Here is a 6,867-nt window from a genome sequence, read left to right as displayed (position 1 = left end):
AGCCCAAAGTTGGCTTGCTCTCTGTCTAGAGTTTAGCCAGTGTGCAGATGGGGGAAGGGGCCATAATTAAAGATACACTAGTTCCAGACAGAATCTTTGCCTTGGGGTGACCTAGAAGACTGAAAGAGAACTGAGAACGGATCAGTGTTCCCACCAGGTGATGGGCTATTTCACACCACCTCATACCCTCTTAGATACCATCAGAAGTATACATCAGAGATACACATTAGGGATGCTCAGAGTTAATAGCACCAAGGCTAAGAGGTGGGAGCATGCTTCAAGGAGGCAAACCACGCTTCTGCCACCTTGAAGGTGAGCAGGAGAAAGGGTTCTTCTCTTGCTCCCAAGCCCAGGACACAGACCTTGACGCTGAGCTTGAGAAACAAGAAATGGCACATTCTAGCTCAGGCAAGCCCACACGATGTTCTGTGTAGCTCTCCTCCCAAACCAAATCAGTTCATGGCATGCAGACACCTCAGCTCTGGATTCTATCCCCTCCCAAATCTGTTTTAACCTCCTGTGTTCTTTTCTGTGTGATGGCACCATGGCCAAAAATGTTCGCATCAATACTGATTGCAAGAGCTGCTCTGGAAACAATCCACATGTCCACCAGAAGGGGAACAAATCAATGGACTGAGATATTGTCACACCAGGGAATATTACACAGCAATGAAAACGCACCAACTCCAGCTGCAGCCACCACGTGTATGAGTCTGAGAAACATAATGTTGCCCAGAAGAAGCAAGACTCAGGAGGTTACACACTGGGTAGTGCAATTTTAAAGAATGAAAGCAAAAGTAAAACTAAACAATACATGGCATAAGCATTTACATGTGAGATAAAAAAATTTTTTTTAAGTATATGGGAATTCTCTGCACTTTACATTTCATTTTGCTGTGAACCTAAAACTACTCTAAAAAAAAAACAGTCTATAGGGGAAAAAAAGCAAGGAAGTGATAAACAGAGGATGGTCATTTCTTCTGGAAAAGGCAGGGATGGAGACACTCACGTCACAGTGTGCAAATTCTTTGTGACATTCTAAGTCCATGATATACGTTGAATTATTAAACTAACATATACACTATATAATTGCTTTTGCATATACCAAATATAATATTAAAAAACATAAGAAAGGAAAAGTCAGTTCAGTCTCTGACTCAGTAATTTTGCTTCTTAAGAACTTATTTTCTAACGGAAATAATTGGAATGTTCCAGTCATATAGATGTTGATCACGGTGTGTTTCTTTTGAAGTCATGGCAATAACTTGGACACAATCTAAATTTATAATCTAGGAGATTAGCTACGTAAATTACTGAGAAGCCATAGGATAGAATATTACACATCTATCAAAAACCATGTGTTCAAATAATGTTTAATGACCCAGGAAAATGTCTTAATAACCTGAAGTGAAAAATGCAGACTAGGGAACTGAAATAAAATAGGATCTCAGTTTTTATGACCTCCAACAAGAAACTTATTATGTTCATAGCATAGGAAAAAAAGATACGGTAATGTTGAAAAACACAGTGTTCTGCAAACATCAACACTGGTGGGGTTAAAGTTTTGGTTCTTCTATAAAATGTCTCTATTTCCCTGTTTTCTACAGTGAACATGCATGTGGGAAAACATGCTTGCACATGGTACATCCATCAGGAAGACTGACTTGCCCCTCTCCCAGCACCCTCCCCTCAAATGATTACCCGACTGTCCCAGAGGCTAGAGTTTAGTGTCTGAGAAGCCCCCATCAGCCTGACTCCACCAGGGGGCAGGAGAGGGAGGGAAGGAAGCCTCACACAACCTCTCCCTTCCAGCCTTCAGCCTCCCCACTGAAGACCCAAGAAGCTCTCAGTGTGCCCCTTGCCCACCTCAATCCGACCCTCCTTCCCTGAGCCCACTCTACCCAGTTCCTCTGTCCAGGGTTACCTACTGGGAACAGCAGCAGGGGCTGGGTCCCCAGGCTTTGCCTGGCTCTGCCCCAGCCACCAGCCAATCTGCCCAGCTGGGGCCACTCAGCTGCTACATGGGGCCGCACCCGGGACAGCTCTACTCCAGGCCCCGACTTGTGGCCTGCCAGGGACTTCTCCCTCCTGAGGCCTGCACTTTCCTGTCACTTCCCCTCTCCAGAGATAGAAATCAGCCCCCAAAGTCCCCCCACCACATGTGCTTCCTCTCCTGCAATGAGCCACCTGCCTGTGAACCTGATGAGGGATTGCCTATGGGCCTCTCTGCTCCACTTACAAATGGGGCGGTGGAGGCTCTTAGAGGGAACACCGCGTATCTGAGGGTGCACAGCTAAAGGTGGCCAGGCCAGGATGCAAACCCAGGCTGTGCAGTTCCCAAAGCCCATGGATTTTGCTGCCCCATATGCCAGACCTGCTGCCCCACCAGTGAGCGCCATGTCCTCTTTGAGTCAAAAACAAACCGAGGCTCAGTTCTGCTGTGCCATCTGCCATGCACCAGCTCCGAGGCAGGAGTGTTGACTCGCTGCAGAGAGGGAGTGCTCCTACAGCTGGAAGTAAACAGCGAGCTTCCCTGGCTGGGGGCCGGGGAGGGGAGAGGGGCTTGGGGGCAGGGTAGGGGGCAAGGGGGCTGTGGCAGGCACAGTATTGGGCAGATGGTGTGGAAGAGCTGTGGGCGGTGAGTCAGCATCCCTAGGTCAACGCTGACTGCCACTGAGGCTGGGTGGCCTTGGGCAAGTCCTCTCCCCTGCTCTGAGCTTCACTTTCCCCACTACAAGGGGTCGGAATATATGATTCTTTCCAGGCCTGACAAGGTCATGTTCTATGACTGCAGGTCTCGGAGGGCTGCTTTCACATTTCTGGTTCTTTGGGGGCAACAACAGCCAGTGGGGAGGAGAGAGGACTCTTAGAAAGAGGAACTGGCTGGCCCAAGGTCACACCATTCTTTCTAACAACCACATCAACAATGATAATAACACTCCTCTACCCATAAGACGCAGGCAGCTCATATCTTCCAAAGTGCCCTTATTCCATCCACAGTCCCCATTTTACAGATGAGGAAACAGGATCAGAGAGGGTGAGGGAACAGTCCAAGGCCACACAGCTGGCCTGTGGCAGAGAGGACAGATCCTTGTTCCCATCAAGGAAGCTTCAGGCATGGACTTTCCAGTTACCTGTCCAGGGAAGCCCCTTGTGAGGCAAAATCATCTTGTGCCAAAAGTGGGAGGGATTTTCCACCCAGGAAATGTCTCAGTTGAGGCATTTGCTAAACATGTTGGCTGTGTTGTAAAAATAATCCCTGGGCATCCTAGGTGGAGGGTTTGCCCAACGCCCACCACATGTGTGATGCTCACTTCAAAGGCAGCTGGGAGGAGCACTGGATGAGGAATTCAGTCTTGGTCCTGCCCGCTCAGCTATGTGCCTTGGGAGGGGTCTCTCTCTGTGAAGTGATGAGGCAGGTTCTAGTGGGCAAAGAATTCACAAATTCTAGAGAAGTAATGCCATTCCTCACACCCTGGCAGCCCTCGTCCAATGACTGATGGGAGCTGGGAGTTGGTGTATAAATACCCAGCTCCTTTGCTCCTTGGGTGGGGAAACCATGAGTTGCGGTTCTATGTTGGCTTTCAGAGTTCACCTGAGCCCCAGCTGCCTATACTGATAACTTGCCCTTTTCTGTCTCACTTTCCCATTCTTCTACTTGCATTCCTGTGCCTCCCAAATAAATTATTTGCACTTGAATCACTGTCTCGTGGTCCGCTTCTGGGAAAACCAGCCTGAGGTGAAAGGCACTGATATTATTCCCATTTTGATGGGAAGGAAGCTGATACTCAGAGAGGAGTAACTTTCCCAGGATGACATGGGAAGCTCAGATCTGAACCCAGGCCCACTTAGCCTCTGATGTTTTGTTTTAATCATTACATATGCCAGGAAGGAAGAACTAAGAGTAAGATTAAAAGTCTAGTGAGAGAATGGCTAGGGAAGAACATTCATTCACTCACTCACTCACACATTCATTCAAAGACTCTTTATTGAAATCAACTGCTTTCCAAGCCCTGAACTGGGTGCTAAGGGTATATTGGTTAAATGCACCAGGTCTGGAATCTTGGGGACCTGGACTCAAATCCAGGTTCCAACCATATGCCAGCTGTATAATGTGGGCAAGTGATTCAGCCTCTCCTGAACTTTGCTTTGTTGCCTGTCAAGTGGAGGATCATGGTGGTGCCTACCACACAGGCTGCTGGGAGAGTAAACAGGCTCACATGTATAAATAAGTGCTCAGTATGGGTTAACTGTAAGATAAAGGTGAAATCAGTGCTGAAAACTGGGAGGTGACATGTGACAGCAATACTATCGTTTTTAGCATGTCTTATCACTTAGGACAGTCTGTTATTAAAATAAATAACTATGAGCCACAGGAGTTTGAAGTCTGCATTTCTCCTACTCTTCCTTTCTCTCTCCCTCCCTTCCTTCCTTTTTTCCCTCTCATCCAAAACCCCTGCCCTCTGCTTCTTGCCAGGCCCTGTGCTGGGCACAAGGACACAGAGATGACAAGACTCTGCTCCCAGGGAGCTCTCAGGACCCAGGAGGGATTGAGGAGGTAGACAAGGGAAACATATAGCTCAGTGTGGTGAACAAAGGCCAGCACAAGGGCTAGGGTGCATGAGGAGGGGCACTTGGTCCTGTTCAGTGATGCTGAAATTAAGGGGAAGGAACTATATGACTCAGAAAGGTTAAGTTGCCTGCTCAAGGCCACATAGCAGTAAATGGTTGGTCTGACTCCAAATTCCATATGATCTCTAATATCCTGCAGTGTGGTCACATTCTATGAGGAGCCCCAAGGAAACCATAACAATGAATTCTATTGCAAGATAGGTCTTGGGGACTCAGTCCAAAGGAGTCTTGTGGCTGGCTAGACACAGAGAATAGAGCCTCTGAAGTCTCAGCAGAAAGAGCAACTGAAGAGTTGAGAACAATATGAGAGCAGTAAATATTTATTTCAAAAGGAAGTTGATAAGACATTTTTCTGAGAATTAGAAGCTGAGCAAATAGTAGAAATGTGACAAGACATGTTACTGAAGAATGAGTTGGAACTTAGGGCATTCTACCTTGCTGCAGACTAATGCTTTTCTTCTCAGTCATCTCAGGATTAATTTAACTATATAACAATATCTTTGTGTTTTCCCTTTTTTTCTATTTAACACAGAAATAAATTAGATCCTAACACTATAAATCGAATTTTGTTTTGTTTGTTTTCAGAAAGCACACTTTTCTCTGTGTTTCCTTTTCTTTTTCTTTCTTTCTTTCTTTTTTTTTTTTTTTAAGATCTGGTGCAATCTGAGATACTTCTCCCTTCCAGAAGGATGCATTCTAAATGCTCCAAGGAAAGTCAATCAGAATACAGGTTCAGAGATACAGAAATTCATTTTAAAGAAACCCTGTCCAGACTCAATGTGACCATTCCAGGAATCCAGGCTGCCTGGGCAGCGACATCACACACCCTTCTGATAATGGTGAGGATCAACGTCACCCCCAAAGTCTACCGAAAAAGTTGCAGAAGAGTTTTAAATAGTAGGAAATCCATGCTGGATGAGGTCACGGTGCAAAAAGGAAGGGGAAACATTCACAGTTGCTCCGGGAGAGAAGGAAGCTGTTAGGCAGAGCAGCCAAGACCTGATGTAGAGCAGAGCATAACCTCCAATCAGGCCAGGCTACTGGCAGGATATGACTCAGCCTGCTGCTCCTTTGGCTGAAAGGGCAGTCTGGATTTTCTCGACCTGAGTCAAGCAAGTTTAAGGCTCCGACAGGGCTGAGGTAGCTGGGAACGCCGGAGGACCTTTTCTGCCCCCTCCACTCTCATTGATGCCTATTTCCCTCTGACTAGAGCAAGACAGCAGAGTGTTTCCTCTAGAGGAGTCTGGCCAGAGGCAGCTGATGTGCAGAATCACCGGAATGACTACGCAAATTATTTTCTACTCCCCCTCCCCTCAACACACGGCCTCCTGAGCTAAGCTAATTAGCTCACAGGACAGAGAGTCGAGTACCTGATGGAAGAACAATTAGTGAATTCAGTGGGGAAAGAGGAAAGATGCAGCCCACAGGGAAGCAGGTGGTGTGGTTTTAGGACCAGGTAAGGCGGAGGTGAATGGATGCCCAGATACCGCGGCACAGCGTAGACAGGGCAAAAGCGCCAGCCTCAGTAGCTCAGATGGGGATCTGTGATCACCATGGCTGCTATGTGCAAAATACGGTCCCCAATACCACGTCTGTCCTCTTTAATACTCAATTACCACGTGTATCCTCCACGGGTCCAGCTCTGCACTACGAAGTTTCGAATAAATAAACATTTCCCCTCAAACATGCTTCTATTTTAAGTGAACTTATATTTAGAAATAGATTTCTTTTTTGTTATCAGAAATCAGAGTTCAAACTTCCAGCACAGCCACCAGACATAATTGCTCACAATTACATTTCATTTGAAAAAGAAGAAAATGTTATCATAGTTACCTGTTTTGCTCTGTCTCTGGTTCCAAAAGCTAACTAAGGACTCCGGCCGCAGAGGGAGAGTTTGGAGGGCTGCTGCAGAGAGCCGGGGCTGCGAGCGTCCTAGCCATGCAGGCTCAGGCACGGCTCAGTTTCCCCATCTGTAAAGTGGGGACACTGGCCTCTGCCTGGGCTGCAGGGAGCCGTGCACGAGGGCAGGGCTGGGCTGGCTCTCTAGGGCCTTCAGCAAATGGAAGTGAAGGAACATTCGCATTGCTTTTGAACAATGTCAAAAGTTGCATAAGGAGAGTAGCGGTGCTTATCGTGGGGCCTGGTTTTGGCTTTCTGGAGCAATCCGGTGCAGCATTTCTGCAGCCCGAGAGGGAACACCCTTCCACGGCCTCCGCCTCGCCTCGGTGCTGGGTG

The sequence above is a fragment of the Camelus dromedarius genome, chromosome 17 (genome assembly GCF_036321535.1).
Source record: "Camelus dromedarius isolate mCamDro1 chromosome 17, mCamDro1.pat, whole genome shotgun sequence".
Classification (NCBI taxonomy): domain Eukaryota; kingdom Metazoa; phylum Chordata; class Mammalia; order Artiodactyla; family Camelidae; genus Camelus; species Camelus dromedarius.
Note: the sequence above shows the minus strand (reverse complement) of the source record.